The 21,600-nt window shown below is 43.0% G+C and overlaps 1 protein-coding gene and 1 non-coding gene across 2 annotated transcripts in view; one reads left to right on the forward strand and one right to left on the reverse strand.

The window, feature by feature from the left end:
* LOC126237437 (protein quick-to-court) overlaps nucleotides 1-21,600 on the forward strand; it is a 342,763-nt gene that overhangs the window by 230,182 nt on the left and 90,981 nt on the right. The gene's annotated exons all lie outside the window — the stretch shown is intronic.
* Trnaa-cgc (transfer RNA alanine (anticodon CGC)) lies at nucleotides 7,358-7,440 on the reverse strand. The gene has a single exon. It is a non-coding gene; the product is annotated as a tRNA-Ala (tRNA).

Consider the following 21,600-nt stretch of genomic DNA (forward strand, 5'->3'; position numbering starts at 1 on the left):
GTGTAAACTGAAGGCCGGTGGACTTCGCGCAAGCTCACTTCTATTTGAACTATTTGGGTTTCAGACGAAGAATTACTGATAGGTCTAATTTTATGTCGTATTGTTACATTCTATACTGGCAAGTGAAACTGTTTTTAGTAATTTACAACTGACAAGGAGTCCAGAGCCGTGAGATGAAATGAAGTTGAACAGTCGAATGATGAATTTCCAAAAGTGTGATGGGAAAGTTGAGTGAATTTCTGAATAATGGATGAGATGAGTGCACAGTTTGTAAGCTGGTAAATGATTGTTAGGACGAACCAGGGGACTTCTGTTATTATTAAAAGAACATTGTTACTTAAGATCTATAGATTATTAACATCAGTATCTGCGGTTGTGCCTAGGATCACGTAAGTTGAATCACCATCCCTGAAGGTAACTTATGCGCCATAATCAGACTATAAACATGAAGAAGAAATAAGAAGAGAGGTAACCAAACCGAACATAGATCACACGGCGGAGGTATTATCTGAGCTCCACGTAAATTTTAAATCTGTGTTTTAATCAGAGTCCGGTGTTGTACCGGTCTCGCAGTGCTTGTCCGAAGCTGATTTCGCTACCCTTCCTTGTCTTCCAATGTAGCGCTCTCCGAGCAGTTGGAATGCAGTCAGAGTAATTTGGTCAGTTGTACACGACGTGGATGCAACGACGACAGTAACAACGCGCTCACTGCTTTGTTTGTAATCGGCCATTAGGCGGTGTGGCCCCGGTCACGAGTCATCGGCTGCAACGCCGCTGTTTACGACCGGCACCCCGTTCTCTTGCGGTTTCGAGTTTCTCCGTGGTCACCTCTCCGCGTTGGCTGCAAGAGTCGGGTTTCTCCCCGTAACAGAATATTCTAAAGAACTTGTCAAACACTGCGGAAACAACTGTACGCTGCCTGATGGTCAAAAGTGAACCGTTTACTAATATAGTCGTAACAGCTTGAGATCTATCAGAAGAAACAATGGGCGTAACGTTCGAAAATCCTCGCAGATAAAGTATTACTGTTTCCTGTTACACTCACTTTCGAGATTGTAACCAAAAGTACCCGAAACAGATTAATGTAAGTTATTGCGTCTTACCTAGATGTTATTTTGTACCTTTAAAGTAGTCTAGTCTCCTTGGGAGAGTCTACACCGCTCCCAATGTTCGTGTCACATTTGAAATGCAGCCTGGAAGTGTTTCTTTGTTCGGGTGTATAGTACCTCTGCAATTCCGCTTGAATCGTCTGTACACAATAAAATCTTTTCCTCTTCGACTTCGTTTTAATCTTAGGGAAGAAGTAGTAGCCACACAGATTGAATAAAGCGGGCAGGAAGCAACTCCTAGGTCGCTTTTCGTCAAAAATTCCTGAATAATGTGGACGTTTTCTCGTCATATCCTCCGGAAACCGTCCTGCAACATCGCGATAGAACGCTTTATTAACCATCTGACGAGGAAGGATGCACTAATCCTGAATAATCCCGTCAATACGAGGTGCGTTCTAAAAGTAACGGAAATTTTCTAATTTTGTGTGTTGTGTTTGATTTATGCAGTTCTTTCGTTGTGTTTATGAAGTTGTCTGAAAAATATCTGTATAGTGTGATCTAGAGAACTTTATTGGGTCAAATTCACTTACTTATATGTATACATCTGTATATATTTCCCGCCGGCCGGAGTGGCCGAGCGGTTAAAGGCGCTACAGTCTGGAACCGCACGACCGCTACGGTCGCAGGTTCGAATCCTGCCTCGGGCATGGATGTGTGTGATGTCCTTAGGTTAGTTAGGTTTAAGTAGTTCTAAGTTCTAGGGGACTTATGACCACAGCAGTTGAGTCCCATAGTGCTCAGAGCCATTTGAACCATTTTATATATTTCCCAGGTGGTCCATTGAGCGTGACCGGGCCAAATATCTCACGAAATAAGCGTCAAATGAAAAGCTACAAAGAACGAAACTTGTCTAGCTTGAAGGGGGGAACGAGATTGCGCTATGGTTGGCCGCTAGATGGCACTGCCATAGGTCAAACGGATATCAACTTTTTGTTCTTTCTTTTTTAAATAGGAACCCCATTTTTTTACATATTCGTGTAGTACGTAAAGAAATATGAATGTTTTAGTTGGACCACTTTTTTCGCTTTGTGATAGATGGCGCTGTAATACGTTGGTTGGTTTGAGGAAGGAGACCAGACAGCGAGGTCATCGGTCTCATCGGATTAGGGAAGGACGGGGAAGGAAGTCGGCCGTGCCCTCTGAAAGTAACCATCCCGGCATTTGCCTGGAGCGATTTAGGGAAATCACGGAAAACCTAAATCAGGATGGCCGGACGCGGGATTGAAGCGTCGTCCTCCCGAATGCGCTGTAATAGGCACAAACATATAAGTACGTGGTATCACGTAACATTCCGCCAGTGCGGACGGGATTTGCTTCGTGATACATTACCCGTGTTAAAATGGGCCTTTTACCAATTGCGTAAAAGGTAGATATAGTGTTGATGTATGGCTATTGTGATCAAATGCCCAACGGGCGTGTGCTATGTATGCTGCTCGGTATCCTGGACGACATCATCCAAGTGTCCGGGGCGATGACAGATTTTTTGCACGCGTTCTATTTAGCGACAAAGCGTCATTCACCAACAGCGGTAACGTAAACCGGTATAATATGCACTATTGGGCAACGGAAAATCCACGACGTCTGCGACAAGTGGAACATCAGCGACCTTGGCGGGTTAATATATGGTGCGGCATTATGGGAAGAAGAAGAATTGGCCCTCACTTTATCGATGGCAATGTAAATGGTGCAATGTATGCTGATTTCCTACGTAATGTTCTACCGATGTTTCTACAAGATGTTTCACTGCGTGACAGAGTGGCGATGTACTTCCAAAATGATGGATGTCCGGCACATAGCTCGCGTGCGGTTGAAGCGGTATTGAACAGCATATTTCATGACAGGTGGATTGGTCGTCGAAGCACCATACATACCATGGCCCGCACACGCCAGCATCTGGTGGTCGTGCGGTAGCGTTCTCGCTTCCCACGCTCGGGTTCCCGGGTTCGATTCCCGGCGGGGTCAGGGATTTTCTCTGCCTCGTGATGGCTGGGTGTTGTGTGCTGTCCTTAGGTTAGTTATGTTTAAGTAGTTCTAAGTTCTAGGGGACTTATGACCACAGCAGTTGTGTCCCATAGTGCTCAGAGCCATTTGAACCATGGCCCGCACGTTCACCGGATCTGACGTCCCCGGATTTCTTTCTGTGGGGAAAATTGAAGGATATTTGCTATCGTGATCCACCGACAACGCCTGACAACATGCGTCAGCACATTGTCAATGCATGTGCGAACATTACGGAAGGCGAACTTCTCGCTGTTGAGAGGAATGTCGTTACACATATTGCCAAATGCACTGAGGTTGACGGACATCATTTTGAACATTTATTGCATTAATGTGGTATTTAAGGTAATCACGCTGAAACAGCATGCTTTCACAGAACTGATAAATTCTCATAGGTACATGTATCACATTCGAACAACCGAAATAAAATGTTCAAACGTATCTCCGTTCTGTATTTTAATTTAAAAAACCTACCTGTTACCAACTGTTCGTCTAAAATTGTGAGTCATGTTTGTGACTAATACAGCGCCATCTATCACAAAGTGAAAAAAGTGGTGCAACTAAAACATTCACATTTCTTTACGTACTACACGAATATGTAATAAAAAATGGGGATTCCTATTTTAAAAAACGCAGTTGATATCCGTTTGACCTCTGGCAGCTCCATCTAGCGGGCCAACCATAGCGCCTTCTGGTTTCCCCGTTCAAGCTAGACGAGTTTCGTTCTGTGTAGTTTTTTCGTTTGATGCTTAATTCGTGAGATATTTGGCCCGGTCACTATTGATGGACTACCCTATATATGTACTGGGAATGCCCCAATTGGCAGGAAGATCCTCGAATAATGCGCCTAAATTGTACGATAGTCGTGTGCGGTACAATGCGTGGTGGCGGAACGCCTCATGAGTCGTTGTCAGGTGGACCCACAAGTCCAGAGCGTTTTCTGGAGCGGCTTGCAAAATGTAATACAACACCATGCCCTTCAGCCAGTTGACGGCGTTCGTTCTTGTAGTGGGGAAATAAGTGGTATCTGGGTGTAGGAGTCCGTCTGGCGTGACAGACTCCGGCTGTCGCCGCAACAGGAGCGCCAGCATACTTTGTACAAGATCCCAGCATCTGTCTGTCACGGCACATGTCAGGCGGTGCGCATCCGAATCGGCGACGGCACAGTGCGGACACAAAGGGTCGTCGGTGAAGTGGATGGAATGGAGGCGCTGGTGTGTGACTGATTTGCCGTTCACCACCATATACCACAGGAACGAGCGTAGGGGGGCAGACATGGGGACAAAGTGAAATCACGATCGAAAAATCTAGACATGGTGGGTCACATGTGCCAGATTTTAACGGTATATTACAACACGTGTTCCTGTTACGATGTAGAATGATCAGTACGGCATCCATTCTGGATCTCAAGACCGGAAAAAGCTCGACATGGGCGGTCAGATGTGTTAGATTTTAACAGCATATTGCAACACGTGTTCCTGTTAAGAGGTTAAGTGTGGCATACTAATAGAAGCTTAAACGCCGTTTGCGTCAAGCAGTCTGAAGGAAAAAAAATGGCGAAACATTTTAATTGCTTTTGCTCCACGATAACGCACCTGCTCACATTTCGTTGCCTTTTTATATAAACTATACTGTAATTATGCTCCATCTTCCAACCTCGCTAGACATGGCCATATATGACTTTTGTTCCCAAAAATCAAAGAACCTTATGGGGCCGTCGTTTTGCAGACATATTCGTAGATGAGATCATGAAAGCATCGCTGGGGAAGCTAAAAGCTATTCCAAAGTTAGAGTTTTCAAAAGAGTTTCGGGGACTAAAAAACGCTCTCTCCCTCTCTTCCTTTTGAGAAAACTTTATATGCATATGTATGACTGTAAATACCACGAGACAGTAAATGTACACATACGACTGTAAATAATACGAGACAGCAGAATTCAGTTTTTTCTGCGCGACGTCACAGTGAAAGTCCTTTGATACTTGACTGATGCCTTGAAGTTGAAATATTACTTTTAAATGTATATTGGCGAGAAATAGAGGGTTTTCGGGTTACACATATAACAATATAAGATGTAAATGAGAAATAATTGAGATATTTATTTATGGCACGTTTCTACAAGTGCAGTAACTAAATGTTTTGTTACACACACAATACACCACGATATACACACCATTAGTGGCGCGATAGGCGTCTAATTTGTATTTCACTTCTCTCAAAGTGTTTTGCGGCATTGAAGGTGTAAAATTTGCGAATGCTGTACAAATGCGACGGCGCACGTATGGTAGATCACGAACTAGTGTCTGGTAAACTTGATTCATGATCAACCAACAAAACAAAAGTAAATGTCGTTATGCCTGGGCTTCTAGAGGGCCATAACCTCTAGAACTGCATGCTTGGCAGGGGTGGCCCAACATCGAAAGCAAACTCTGTTTCCCGTAGCCGCTTGTTCTATTTCTTAATTGTTAAAAGCATACACAACGCTCTCTGATGTGGAGTCCACAATTCCGCATGGGAACTGGCGCGTGTTTACCCCGCGCATGCGCACGCAGTACCTGCTGGCGCAAGACAACACGGAAAACATTTTGAGTTACCATACTTGTTGAACCAAATCACAATAAATATCTCAATTACATGTCAAGGTATTACATTTTATATTATATGTTTAACCCATATAATCTGTGTACACTATTGAAGGAGCAATAAATAGACGTAAATTTGCCATTTGTTTCAATTATGCAATACAATGAAATAAATTTTATTAGTGAGTACGTGGATGAATTTTTATAATACATGTAACAGTTCTTACTAAAAAAAAAAAAAATCTCTCGCATCTTGTAGCCTCCAGCGTCATATTCACGTTGAACTGCTTATCATTTCGTTAATGTTCACAGTTATTGTGATATTTTGACATTACGTAATCTGCCGCAGGAAATCGAATAGTTTGCTATGAAAACTAGGGGTTACATTCGGTGTATTTTAGGTCATGCAAGGCAGCCTACAAAATGTAGCAAACATGTTGAATTCTTCTTTAAATTTAAGAGGATATGTATATGCATCACCAATCTCGAGAAAATGGATTATGTTTAGAGCAGTCACTGTCTCTCGTGCCGGCAAACAATAGAATGAAAGTGAAATATTCATAATGTCCATCATATCATATAAAGGTTAGAGTTATCGAAACGAGTTTTAGTATATTATGATTTGGTTTTTGGCAAATAATACTTTGCAGAAATTATAATTTGCAAAGTGGAGAGAATTTCGTCACATGAGTAATATGCAAAACTTCATTTGCCACAATATATGAGTAACTGGTCATCAATATTTGATGAAATGAAAAAATTACGCGTTTGTATTTATACCAATCATGAACTTATAAGCTATTACCTACGTATCCTCAGTTGTATATTTAATAAGAGATTGTTTCAGGATTCTGTCGCAATTATGAGTGCATTAGCGTGAGATTACGTAAACACCATTGGGTTTTGGGCACATTTCAACATGACAACAAGAGAAAGAGAAAATGGTTGACAAGTCAGACAAATAAATCGCTCCTTCTGTTGCCATTTCAGAGTAATCCTGTAACCCCTTGTGTTTTTGTTAATAAACGGTTGAACTGTTGAATTTTTTTTGTACAGGCAGAATCTGTTAATATTATCGTGTGTAGACTAGCTAGCTGTAGTTTCCAAGTTCTGCTTGTGAGGAACCCTCAGATGAACTGCACCTCCCGTTCCATGCGATGGCCGTCCGCTGTGCAAACCCGAACAACAACCACCACCACCACCACCACCACCACCACCACGCCGTCTTCACAAGTACGGACTATTACAATAAAGGGCAAGAGGAAAATACGTTCATCTGCACTCAGCTTTTGTGGACTAAAATGAAGTTTAGTAACGTGTGCATGTGTAAGGTAGTTTGTCTCTCACTGCAGCATTAAAAAACACATCTCTTAAAGGTAAAAAAATATATATTCTTTTTCTACACGTCGTTCAGATAGTCAGCTCGAGGAAGAATTTCATGATATAGTCGAATTTGTCCAGGAAACAAAAAACCATTACACAAAAACATGCCGGCCGGAGAGGTGGTGGTGGTTAGTGTTTAACGTCCCGTCGACAACGAGGTCATTAGGGACGGAGCGCAAGCTCGGGTTAGGGAAGGATTGGGAAGGAAATCGGCCGTGCCCTTTCAACGGAACCATCCCGGCATTTGCCTGAAACGATTTAAGGAAATCACGGAAAACCTAAATCAGGATGGCCGGAGACGGGATTGAACCGTCGTCCTCCCGAATGCGAGTCCAGTGTGCTAACCACTGCGCCACTTCGCTCGGTCCGGCCGGAGAGGCTGAGCGGTTCTAGACGCTACAGTCTGGAACCGCGTGACCGCTACGGTCGCAGGTTCGAATCCTGCCTCGGGCATGGATGTGTGTGATGTCCTTAGGTTAGTTAGGTTTAAGTAGCTCTAAGTTCTAGGGGACTGATGACCTCAGCAGTTCGAGTCCCATAGTGCTCAGAGCCATTTGAACCACGGAAACATAATTCGTCAGAACTCTATTCAACAGCACTAATTTTGCACGAAGTTAACTACTGGAACTCTTCAGTTGCGTTCGTTGCACCATTTTCCTTCAGTTTCCAGCAATGTAAAATTAATCATTCGATTTTCCCGTATTGGTTTCCCTGAAATCCCTTTTACTCGAAAAAGAACATGCTCAGTTTTTTTAGAGAGAAAATACGAATAAAGTATGCCCGAGGCAGCCTGTAAACTTTTATGTTTCTGGGTATAAGCACTTCCCTCAGGCAAATTGTTAGTTCACGGTTACGTTCACGAGCATATTTACATGTGCTCCACCGGAGGATCAGTTCTGCGTATCCCACAACGTCGGTTTGAAACAAGTGATTGTATAGAAGCTCTGACTAAAATTTGCCTCGAAATATTGGTAGAAAATGATTTGCAAAAGTTAGTTTTAGAGTTCCATTTCTGTCGCCAGTTCTTTGGTTTTTTTTGTATCAACAGCGTTGTCCAGAATCTTATTGTCAGCTTTCGCTACTACTGATTACTTTTCTTTGGGATTTTAATTGCGTCATAAACTCGAGCGTTGTAGTTTCATCATTGCATTGTTGTTCACTCTGGCCTCGTTTTACTGTTTGGTCTTCGTCCTTTTACATTTATTACGTTCCCAAAGAGTCAGTCACGCTGTCTTAGGAACAAGGAACACTTTTAAAAAAGAGAACACAGCTGTCGTATTGAAAGAGAGAAGAAAAAGTATGTAGAAAATAACTTGCGAAGTCAACCTTCGAGCAATCTGTGGCATTTGTTTTTGTGCCAAAGCAACTATTGAGACCCGAGAGGCAGTACTGGCGAGGTCGGGAAGTGGTTTTCCACAGAGATTGTGTTTGTGCTACAAGCCCCGCACAGCCAAAGCTGAGTTCGTGTAGATCTGCCGCCGATCTGAGGAAACTCACTGCCTTCGTTTTGCAATAACTGCTGAGGGATGAAAACTGTGTGTGTGTGTGTGTGTGTGTGTGTGTGTGTGTGTGTGTGTCTCCCCATTCGTAAATGGTGCTTGGGAAAAAAGATCGTTGGTGCGCTGGAATCCCTCTAATGTTAGCTTCAAGGCCTTTTCTCAACGAATGTATAGAGGGAGGAATATATGGGCTGACTCTTCCATAAACATACGCTTTAGTAATTTTAACTATCGACCCGTCAACCACTCTGTGTGATACACTCTCTTGTAGCGCCTGCCACTGCAAGTGGCTCAGCATCTCCGTGACGCTTTCATGCTTACAAGGGAACCTCCCCATCGCACCCCCTCTGATTTAGTTATAAGTTGGCACAGTGGATAGGCCTTGAAAAACTGAACACAGATCAATTGAGAAAACAGGAAGAAGTTGTGTGGAACTGTGAAAAAATAAGCAAAATATACAAACCGAGTAGTTCATGGGAAGATATGCAACATCAAGGACACTGGGAACGCAGGAGCGCTGTGGTCTCGTGGTAACGTGAGCAGCTGCGGAACGAAAGGTCCTTGGTTCAAATCTACCATCGAGTGAAAAGTTTAATTTTTTATTTTCAGTTTATGTGACAAACTCTTATGTTTTCGTCACTTTTTTGGGAGTGATTATCACATCCACAAGAAAACCTAAATCGGGCAAGGTAGAAGAATCTTTTCACCCATTCGCCAAGTGTACAAGTTAGGTGGGTCGACAACATATGCCTGTCATGTGACGCACATGCCGTCACCAGTGTCGTATAGAATATATCAGACATGTTTTCCTGTGGAGGAATCGGTTGACCTATGACCTTGCGATCAAATGTTTTCGGTTCCCATTGGAGAGGCACGTCCTTTCGTCTACTAATCGCACGGTTTTGCGATGCGGTCGCAAAACAGAGACACTAAACTTATTACAGTGAACAGAGACGTCAACGAACGAACGGACAGATAATAACTATGCAAAAATAAAGAAATTAAAATTTTCACTCGAGGGAAGATTTGAACCAAGGACCTCTCGTACCGCAGCTGCTCACGCTCACCACGGGACCACGGCGCTCCTGAGCTCACGTTCTCATGATGTTGCCTATGTGGCCCATGGACTACTCAATTTGTATATTTTGCTTATTTTTTCAGAGTTCTACACAACTTCTTCCTGTTTTCTCAATTGATCTGTGTTCAGTTTATCAAGGCCTATCCACTGTGCCAACTTATAACTAAATCTGAGGGGGGGTGCGATGGGGAGGTTCCCTTGTTAGTAAAAGAACCGGTGACGAAACGCGTTGCCCTTCTCTGAATTCTTTTATTTCGTATATCAGTTCTATTTGGAGTGGATCCTACAGTGAGTAGCAGTATTAAAATATCGAGCGAACGATGACTTTGTAAGCTACTGTCCCTTCACGGCTAGACTGCACTTCAGGAGGATCCAGCAAAGAGCCTGTCTGACATAGGCCATTCCTGCAATCACTGTTGCGTTATCGTCCCACACGCAGATGTTTAACCGTTGTGACAGGTCTCTTTGATTGTTTGGCACTCACGTAATCAAACAATAATGGATTTTACGCCTATTTAGACGCGATAAATAACATTTGCTTGCATTGAGAGAGTCAGCTACGAATCTCTGCGCCAAGCGTCGACTCTGCATGACTTCCTACATCTCGTTATAGTTTCCTATACTTGACACTTCTTTAAATGAAACACAATCCGCAAAAATCCTCATGGAGGTTCCAAAGTTATTCGCTAAGTCATTTTTATACAGGGTGTCCCATTTATCTTGACCACCCTAAATAACTCTTTGTCTAGATGCAAATTACAAAAGGTTTCAAGCAAATGTTCGTTAGCCGTCAGGGGGACATCAATCAGCATGATTGCCTTCATTGTAGCTTTATTTTTTACAGAGATATGAACAGCAGTATGACTTGGCACAATGTATTTTTTATTCGGTAATTCATTGCCTCTGCTAAAGACCTATTCCAAAATATATCACAGTGTACCATTCACTGAAACACAACGTTATTAATTAGATAACATAACATTGACTTTGAGCCTGGGATCACAAACTCGTTCACTTGCTGGAGTTGTCAGAAAACAAATGAAAACTAAATAAAAACATAACACAAAATTGACTTTGACTCTCCTGTACCATTGGCCAGGAGTAGAACATTCAAAGGCGATCAAAGTGGTGACCCCGGACACCGATACACTGGTGCACCCATTGAATGAAAGCATTATTTACTGCTTCCAGTGTTGCCTGCTGAAGAGAATTACAAGCAAGCACGATACGTTCCTGTATGCCCCCTGGAGTTGTTGGAATATCGCGATAGATAACGTCTCTAATGCATCCCCAAAGAAAAAAGTCCAGTGGATTGAAATCAGGAGACCTAGCAGGCCAAGTAACTGTTCCTCCTCGACCAATCCATCTGGCAGGATACCATGAGTTCAGAACACGACGTGCACGCAATGCATTATGTGCTAGACATCCACCGTGTTGATACCACATAAGAATTCTGGTTCTTAGCGGCACTTCATCCAGAAGAGGAAGAATTCATCTGAGGAAGTTGGCATACACTGTGCCGTATAGACTTCCATTGATGAAATGAGGGCCAATAATTGTAGTACCAAGGGTCCCACGCCAGACGTCATCTCTCCGTTGACACTGATGTTCCACCTGTCTATGCCATCGTGGGTTGTCGCTGGACCAAAAATACTTGTTTCTTGTATTTATTTGTCCTTTGTTTGAGAAGGAACATTCATAGGTAAATAGAACATTGGGTTGGCGAGGATCTGCTGGTGTGCCCACTGACAGGTCTGTACACGATTCTGGAAATCATTCCAATACAATTCATGATGTAGGTGTACATGGTAAGGATGGAACCGGTGCCGTGTAAGAATACGATGTACACCGGTTTTAGGAATGCCAATCTCGTGTTCAAGCTGTCGTGTGCTCACATGTGGATTCATAGCAACGGAAGCGCGAACAGTAACTTCGGCAGCTTCGTCAGTGCGAATGCTACGACGATTGCGTTGTCGTGCGTTGAAACTTCCCGTTTCCTGAATCGTCGCAAGACGAGAAAACGTCTGTTGGGAAGGTGGATTCTTGTCAGGATATCGCTCTCTGTACAGTTCCGCTGCCTGCGTAGCATTTCACCTACCTTCAGAAACAACAACAATAAAAGAAACGTTATGTCGATACAGTTCGTAGGAAGGACAGCCTTTACTGTATGCCTACTCTACATAAGAGTATTAAGAAGGACTTAACTACTGTACTAAATGTACCCGTACATAAGAAAACAGTATTGCAATTACTGTTCTGCTAACTTACATGCCCCATAGATGAGTAGCATTTCTACCTTCTCTTCGTTGGTGTACATTCTACTCACACAACTCTTCAACTGACGATGATTGATGGAATGCGGGTGTGCATTCTACTTGTGTTTACATTTGTCCTCTGTCAACGTCAACTCGTGGATATGTTCCCTTACCCGGAGTACCTGCACTAAGCGCTGGGAGCATCCGCGTCAATGTTGTGTTATGTAATTAATACGTTGTGCTTCAGTGAATGGTACACTGTGATACATTTTTGAATATGTCTTTGGGAGAAGAAATGAATTACAAGTGTTTGAAAATCATTTATGCAACTAAACATTTTGGTTAATAGTGTTGCATCTTCTAATGTAGGTATTGCTTTGAGAATGAACAGAAGTGTCACAAACTAACCACCAATAAAATATTAGCCTACATGCGACTGTGACAGAAACCTTAATTAATTAATAATAATTAATTATTTTAATATATTTTATTTTACTTTTTCGCTGGTTTCGGAGCTTCTGCGACGTGCAGTGTGTCGTGACGTGAGCGTTTTTACCTGTGTTATTGAGAAGCCTGCGGCCGCAGCGGCTGCGTCCTGCCACCGCCTGGTGGAACAAAACGCCGCTGCCCTGACAAAACACTGTCGTCATTTCTTGGCTGCGTGCACTTAGGCCATTTTCATAACCAAACAAAGGAATTATAGTCCTGGTCCAGTTGTCCAGTGGCCTGAAAACACCTAACTGGAACTGAAGGTCAGGAAACTTATTTTTGGTGGAACCACTTGAAATATATAAAAAAAATAGGTTTCGCAATAAAATTTTGCTTCCTGTCTGTTACTTTGCTTGCCTATTATGTACACTACAGGCCATTAAAATTGCCACACCACGAAGATGACGTGCTCCAGACGCGAAATTTAAACGACAGGAAGAAGATCATGTCATATGCAAATGTTTAGCTTTTCAGATCATTCACACAAGGTTGGCGCCGGTGGTGACACCTACAACGTGCTGATATCAGCAAAGTTTCCAACCGATTTCTCATACACAAACAGCAGTTGACCGGCGTTGCCTGGTGAAACGTTGTTGTGATGCCTCGTGTAAGGTTGATAAATGCGTACCATCACGTTTCCGACTTTGATAAAGGTCTCATTGTAGCCTATCGCGATTGCGGTTTATCGTATCGCGGCATTGCTGCTCACGTTGGTCGAGATTCAATGACTGTTAGCAAAATATGGAATCGGTGGGTTCTGGAGGGTAATACGGAACGCCGTGCTGGATCCCAACGGCCTCGTATCAGTAGCAGTCGAGATTACAGGCATCTAATCTGGATGGCTGTAACGGATCGTGCAGCCACGTCTCGATCCCTGAGTCAACAGATAGGGAAGTTTGCAAGACAACAACCATCTGCACGAACAGTTCGACGACGTTTGCAGCAGCATGGACTATCAGCTCGGAGACCATGGCTGCGGTTACCCTTGACGCTGCATCACAGACGGGAGCGCCTGCGATGGTGTACTCAACGACGAACCTGGGTGCACGAATGGCAAAACGTCATTTTTTCGGATGAATCTAGGTTCTGTTTACAGCATCATGATAGTCGCATCCGTGTTTGGCGACATCGCGGTGAACGCACATTGGAAGCGTGTATTCGTCATCGCCATACTGTCGTATCACTCGGCGTGACGGTATGTGGTGCCATTGGTTACACGTCTCGGTCACCTCTTGTTCGCATTGACGGCACTTTGAACAGTGGACGTTACATTTCAGATGTGTTACGACCCGCGGCGCAGGATAATGCACGACCTGACCGAGCGAGGTGGCGCAGTGGTTAGACACTGGACTCGCATTCGGGAGGACGACGGTTCAATCCCGCGTCCGGCCATCCTGATTTAGGTTTTCCGTGATTTCCCTAAATCGCTCCAGGCAAATGCCGGGATGGTTCCTTTCAAAGGGCACGGCCGACTTCCTTCCCCGTCCTTCCCTAATCCGATGAGACCGATGACCTCGCTGTCTGGTCTCCTTCCCCAAACCGACCGACCAATGCACGTCCGCATGTTGCAGGTCCTGTACGGGCCTTTCTGAATACAGAAAATGTTGGACTGCTGCCCCGGCCAGCACATTCTCCAGATGTCTCACCAATTGAAAACGTCTGGCCAATGGAGGCCAAGCTACTGGCTCACCACAATACGCCAGTCACTACTCTTGATGAACTGTGGTATCGTGTTGAAGCTGCATGGGCAGCTGTACCTGTACACGCCATCCAAGCTCTGTTTGACTCAATGCCTAGGCGTTTCAAGGCTGTTATTACGGCCAGAGGTGGTTGTTGTGTGTACTGATTTCTCAGGATCTATGCACCCAAATTGCGTGAAAATGTAATCACATGTCAGTTCTAGTGTATTTGTCCAATGAATACCCATTTATCATCTGCTTTTCTTCTTGGTGTAGCAATTTTAATGACCAGTAGTGTAATTCAGTATTGCACTGAGACTCACTAAAAATTTATCTGTGATCTATCGAGGTCGACGGAAAAACAAGGATACAAAGAAGTGCTCACCGGTTGCTTTGGAGCGCTGTAAATTGTGTACAGCTGGTCGTGCAACTCTCCACAGGTTACGTGAATGGTTGCAGTATGGACTAAGCGTAAAAAGATGTGCTGACGCGATAGAATGGCGAAAAGCAGCTGTCGTCTCTGGACGGCATTGCGACGGAAACTATATGCAGTGGTCATTTGAAGTTGGTTACCTCCCAAAAGTGACCATCCTCCGTATTGTTGGCACGTAGCTCCCCGCGTTTGGTCAGGAGGATGGCTAGCCTCTGTAATAAACTCAAAGAAGGGAAAAAAGAGAGAATGGGGCGGACATTGATCGACGTGGCGTACACGTGCAGACAAACAAGTGATTACAATTTCATAAACATTGGATTAATTATTCAAGAGAAAGAGTGTCGCAAATTGAGCAAAGTCGGTAACCCGTTGGTCCATCTCTGCACTTATGCAAACTGTTATCCGACTTGGCTCTGAATGATAAAGTTGTTGTTGGGGGATATCGTGGCAAATCCTGCCCAGTTGGCACGTTAAATCGTCAAAATCTCGAGCTGGTTGGAGGTCCCTGCCCACAGCGCTCCAAACGTTCTGAATTGGGGAGAGATCCGGGGACCTTGCTGGCCGAGGTAGGGTATTCCAAGCACGAAGACAAGCATGAGGAACACCCGCCGTGTGCTGAAACATAGCCTGGGGCGGCTTACCATGAATGTCAACAAAACGTGGAATGTCGCCGACGTACCGCTGTGCTGTAATGGTACCGTGGATGACAACCGAAAGGGTCCTCCTACGAAATGATATGACACCCCAGACCGTCCCTCCTAGTTGTCAGGATGTATGTCGGGCAGCAGTCAGGTCGTCACCGAGCCAGCGTGTGAATCGGAAATTCAAAGAAGCTACGATGCCCCTTGAAAATGTCCTCGACTGATCGGTACGAAATCTTGGGTTTTAAGGTGAATCCATTCGACCATGGCGTGAAATCCCGGAACATTTTATTAATTGTGAATTTTTTTTGTTCCTCCCTTTACTCATGCATGTTTCTGTAATTTTACACCACCATCAGTGAGTTCCCCTTTATTTTTCTCAACGGCACATTTTGCTGTTAAAGTTTTTGATTGTCATATGCAGTAAATCTGGTATTTTTACATAGTTTCGTTGTTGGCGGTAGTGGTTTCGATGCTGTCAACCTCTTATGAACTGCGTTCATGACAGTCACTGTTCATTATACACTACCACCAACAGAGGGCAAACTGTGTTAAAATATCAGTTGTACTGCGGGCGATAGACAGCAACGTGAACGACAACTTCCGTGTTGAGCAACGGGAATGGCTCTCCTGGTGCTTTAACCTTGTCGTACCATGTATGAGTGAAGAGGTAAAAGCAATAAATTACGCTTTTCACAAGGCAGAATCCTTATGATACAAGGTGTTCCAGAAAGACTCATCCAATTTCGCAAGACTTCATCATTCTGCATGAATGAAGATAGAAACTTGGGGTAAATTTTACTTTACGAGTGGAAAGGATACATTATTTTCATCTTGAAAATAACCATCCGGCTTTTACGCTATCTTTACGCTATCTTTGGCTGGATGGTTCTAACCACTATGGGACCTAACATCGTAGGTCATCAGTCCCCTAGAACTTAGAACTACCTAAACCTAACTAACCTAAGGACATCACACACATCCATGCCCGAGGCGGGATTCGAACCTGCGACCGTAGCAGCAGCGCGATTCCGGACTGAAGCGCCTAGAACCGCTCGGCCACAGCGGCCGGGCGATACATCTTTCACATCGTCACAGACCAGATGACGAAAATGGCACTCTATTGAATAGTATAGAGTATAATATCGAGAGTTTGAGAAATGACTCAAATAAGTTTTGATAGAAGATAAGACTAGCGACGAAACTGGACAGAATTATAGAACCAGCAACGACATGAACTGGCTACTTACAACTGGCACCAAGGTAAACTTCTGGTTAAGATGCGGAAGTTAAAATTCATGCCAAGTTTCTGTTTTCGTTTGTGAAGAAGATATAAATTTTTACCTAAAACACATGATACCCGCTCTGGTACCGTGAAACTTGAGTTAGGGACTGTAATGCATTCATCTACAGTACCAACTGAAAGTACAAACAAAATGATAGGTTCATATCACCTAATTTTCTGGAATTTTCTTTAGTTTCACTATCACATATTTCTGACATAATTAAAATTAAAAGTACTTTGTAAAATTATTTTTTCATCGTGTTTTGGTTTTGTGACTGTTTTGGAGAGACAAAGAATGAATGGAGGTCATATGCAAAGTGAGAATGAGATATTTTATTAAAACCATGTAAATGTATGCGCGAAAAAGTTGTTGTGACATATGTCCGAGTGACCTTGATTTTGTTAAAGTCAGCCAGAACGGACGTTGAGTATCAAATTTGTTATTAATCTATTTTGTGGAAGCGAATCTTACTTTTTTTCATTTAAATTCATTTAGTTTCGGAATTACGAGATTTCTAGTCGAAATTACGCGTGGTAATCTGATTGGCTGACATAATAAATATCGCGAGTATAGATGTGCTCGAAATGATTTGATTGGTTGCTTAATATACTAGCCAACAAGAAATCAGCATTTCCCGATCGTGAAATCGGATGAATCTTTTTGACTCACCCAGTGTACTTGTTGTTCAAGCAAACAGTGACGCAAATGGTGAGCATCCCTAAAGAAAAATCGCCCGAATACGATTGTGTATAATACTAATATACTGCGCCCAGTGGCAACACTGTGAAGGCGTGTTGCAAGGCAGGCCCAAACAGGTGACTTGTTTGTCGAACAGCGACTTAAGGTAACGCGGTGGCTCAGTGGCGGGACGCCTTAGCCGTCACTTACGTGGGGAGGAATGCGGGGCTGTGGCGCTCTGCAACTCAGCAGGTAGTCAGTCACCTGCTGACCAGAGCGGTCGGCCGTTCCGCCAGCTGTACGTTCCTTCTACTTCAGTCGGTGCTCCTGTTACGGCGGTGTTGCTTTCACCCGAGGTCGACGAACCGGCGAGCGCGGGAGGGAAGACTCGTGTAGTGCGGCACTGTCTAGTGTTACGGACGTTTGATGTTGTTGTAAGTATGGATATCTGTGATATCGATACTAAGTATTTATACTTTATAGTACTGTAAGGCATATTAGCCTCAATGTGAGAGGTGTGGAATGGTGGCGGGAGAAACTTTAGCCTTTCAGTATTAATTTAATGGGAATGAAGGTGTGTGCAATTATCTATGAAATATACAGTAAAAAATAAAATGCAACAGTAACTAGTACGAAGAAGTTCTGAGAACTGGTTTTATAATCAATATATACATCTACATCTTCGTGATTGCTCTGCTATTCACAATAAAGTGCCTGGCAGAGGGTTCAGTGAACCACCTTCAAGCTGTCTCTCAAACGTTCCACTCTCGAACGGCACGCGGGAAAAACAAGCACTTACATTTTTCTGTGCGAGCCCTGATTTCTCTTATTTTATCGTGATGATCATTTCTCCCTATGTAGGTGGGTGGCAACAATGTTTTCGCAATCGGAGGAGAAAACTGTTGATTGAAACCGCAACGAAAAACGCCTTTGTTTCAATGATTGCCACTCCAATTCACGTATCATGTGTGTGACACTATCTCCCCTATTTCGCGATAATACAAAACGAGCTGCCGTTCTTTGTACTTTTTCGATGTCATCCGTCAGTCCCACCTGATGCGGATCCCACACCGCACAGCAATACCCCAGATAGGGCGGACAAGCGTGGTGTAAGCAGTCTCTTTAGTAGACCTATTGCACCTTCTAAGTGTTCTGCCAATGAATCGCAGTCTTTGGTTTGCTCTACCCACAATATTATCTATGTGATCGTTCCAATTTGGTTATTTGTAATTGTAATTCCTAAGTATTTAGTTCAATTTACAACCCTCAGATTTGTGTGACTTATCGCGTAATCGAAATTTAGCTGATTTCTTCTAGTACTCGCGTGAATAACTTCACACTATTCTTTATTCAGGGTCAATTGCCACTTTTCGCATCATACAGATATCTTATCTAAATGATTTTGCAAGTCGTTTTGGTCATCTGATAACTTTACAAGACGGTACATGACAGCATCATCTGCAATCTAAGACGGCTACTTAAGATTGTCTCCTATGTCGTTAATATAGATCAGGAACAATAGAGGGCCTATAACACTTCCTTGGGGAACGCCGGATATTACTTCTGTTTTACTCGATGATTTTCCGTCTATTACTACGAACTGTGACCTTTCTGACAGGAAATCACGAAACCAGTCGCACAACTGAGGCACGTAGGCACGCAGTTTGGTTTGAAGACGCTTGTGAGGAACGGTGTCGAAAGCCTTCTAGAAATCTAAAAATATGGAATCAATTTAACATCCCCTGTCAATAGCACTTATTGCTTCATGAGTATGAAGAGCTAGTTGTGTTTCAGAAGAACGATATTTTCTGATTCCGTGCTGACTATATGTCAATAAATCGTTTTCCTCGAGGTACTTCATAATGTTCGAATACAGTATATGTTCTAAATCCCTACTGCGAATCGACGTTAGTGATATAGGCCTGTAATTCAGCGGGTTACTCCTACTTCCCTTTATGGGTGTTGGTGTGACTTGAGCAATTTTCCAGTCTTTAGGTACGGATCTTTCTGTGAGCGAGTGGTTGTACATAATTGCTAAATATGGAGTTCTTTTATCAGCTTACTCTGAGAGGAACCTGACTGGTATGCAATCTGGACCTGAGGCCTCGTCTTCATTAAGTGATTTAAGCTGCCTTGTTACACCGAGGATATCTACTTCTATGTTTCTCATCTTGGCAGTTGCTCTTGATTGGAATTCGGGAATATTTACTTCGTCTTCTTTGGTGAAGGAGTTTCGGAAAACCGTGTTTAATAACTCTGTTTTAGTGGCACTGTCATCAATGACTTCACCGCTGTTGTCGCGCAGTGAAGGTATTGATTGCGTCTTGCCACTGGTGTGCTTTATGTATGACCAGAATCTCTTTGGGTTTTCTGCCAGATTTCGAGACAGAATTTCGTTGTGGAAATTATTAAAAGCATCTCACATTGAAGTACGCGCTATATTTCGAACTTCTGTAAAACTTTGCCAATCAAGTTGGTTCTTTGAAATATACCAAAATTGCTTATTTTGCCTTGTATTCTAAATGAGTCCTATTGTTATAAAAAAAATAAGATTACCGTTAATGGATGCTTTTCTCTTAAAGAAAAACTTGCAATAAAGGCAGATCCTTGTAGCATAAAATTTGGTCTGCAATCGGTTTGCCATCGGAATATTGGTCCTACACTGCTTACTTTGATTTTCAACTCACGTTGGCTTGTGGCGGGGTGGGTTAGTCTCTCACTATCCTTAAAACAGTCAGTCGACCTATCTGGATAGGCTTCAGCTTGTCTGCCGCTCCCCTGTGTGATGGTAGATACTGGTTGAGCCGACAAAAGCAGCGTTGACGAAAATTCGGCTAAATACCTAACACGCAATGTCCAAATAACTCCAGTCCATGGGCAGTAGCTGAAAGTCAGTTAAACTATCCAGTGTCCGGGACTCTTGCATGACTCGTTTGAAAAGAAGTCTAAAATTCCCTTGAAGTTGGTTTATTGTCTTTTAAAACACGGAAAATGGCTATCAAGTCCGTCTTTAATATCCCGACATGAATTATGCAATATTGCTGTTTCTGCTACAAGTTAACACCCGAAAGCAGCCAGAAGATATTTCGCCCTACCCGATATTCGCAACGTCCTAAACAGTCACTGACCCACGACTACTTGCCCAGTTGACACATTCAGTCGTTCAGCAGGCTTCATGTAAAGAAGTCTCGCAATGTGCACGAAACACTCCACGAGAAGTTTATGTTCGACTTGAAATGTTCACACGCGAATGTCGTCTAAAGTAAAGCACTCACAGCGCTCAAACTTTCACAAAATACTCAATACTGTACTCGCTTTTTCTCAACAACACGAAAACCTATCAAAAACGCAAATTTCTTCATTTTGGAAGAATTTGATCAGCGCAGTTTAACGTACACGTTTACCAGAAGACGGCTCCCGAGCGACTCTATCGATTCCCAGATCTGAGGCGCAAAGTCCCACCCAGACGCGCGGGAGATGATGATTTCTTGTTGGCTAGTATGTTAAGCAACCAATCAAATCATTTCGAGCACATCTATACTCGCGGTATTTATAATGTCAACCAATCAGATTAGCAAGCGTAATTTGGACTAGAAGTCTCGTAATTCCGAAACTAAATGAATTTTAATGAAAACAAAGTAGCATCTGTTCTGTGTGACTACGTTAGAACAGTGTTGAAATGCGTAAAGAAATTTGCACAATGTTGCGTATATAACCATAAAATAAATTAATCATATTCTTATTTGCAGATACTGAAATTACAATCGGTCGAGAACGTCGACCGAACGTCCTCACTTCCACATAAAACGTCAGGCCAAATAAGGCAAAGCTATAGGCTAAAAATGACTTCAGTTTGAAAGGTAACTTGCGGTGATCAGATTACTTGAATGAAAAACGAGATTATTTTTACGGTGGTGGTATTGAAATAAAGCAAAAAAGGTTCAAATGGCTCTGAGCACTATGGGACTTAACATCTGAGGTAATCAGTCCCCTAGAACTTAGAACTACTTAAACCTAACTAACCTAAGGACTTCACACACATCCATGCCCAAGGCAGGATTCGAACCTGCGAGAAATAAAGCAGCTCACACTTATACAACATTTACATGTGTCACTTCGATGCATCAAGGGGGAGAGAGGTAAAGTGATCATGAATCATCGTTTTATAATCATTACATGAAAAACAAACTCGGCACGATAATGTACAGAACATTACGTAATAGTTTCTTTGGATTATGGTTACATTTCTTTTATAAATGACAAGGTTATCCATTTAACAAACATAGTTACGAACAACGGCTTAAAATATTAACCTGTCTAAAATTAGTAAAAGGAGTGCCACACGGGATATCAGTGAGACTGGACGGTAGTTCTGTGCATCACTCCTGTTCCCTTCTCTTAGACTAAGTAATCTGACAGGATTGCATCGGCTTCTGGAGCCTTGTCCAATTTCAGTGATTTCAGCTGTTTCTCAAAACCATAAAATTGATGCCT

This window comes from Schistocerca nitens, chromosome 2 (assembly GCF_023898315.1).
Source record: "Schistocerca nitens isolate TAMUIC-IGC-003100 chromosome 2, iqSchNite1.1, whole genome shotgun sequence".
Lineage (NCBI taxonomy): Eukaryota > Metazoa > Arthropoda > Insecta > Orthoptera > Acrididae > Schistocerca > Schistocerca nitens.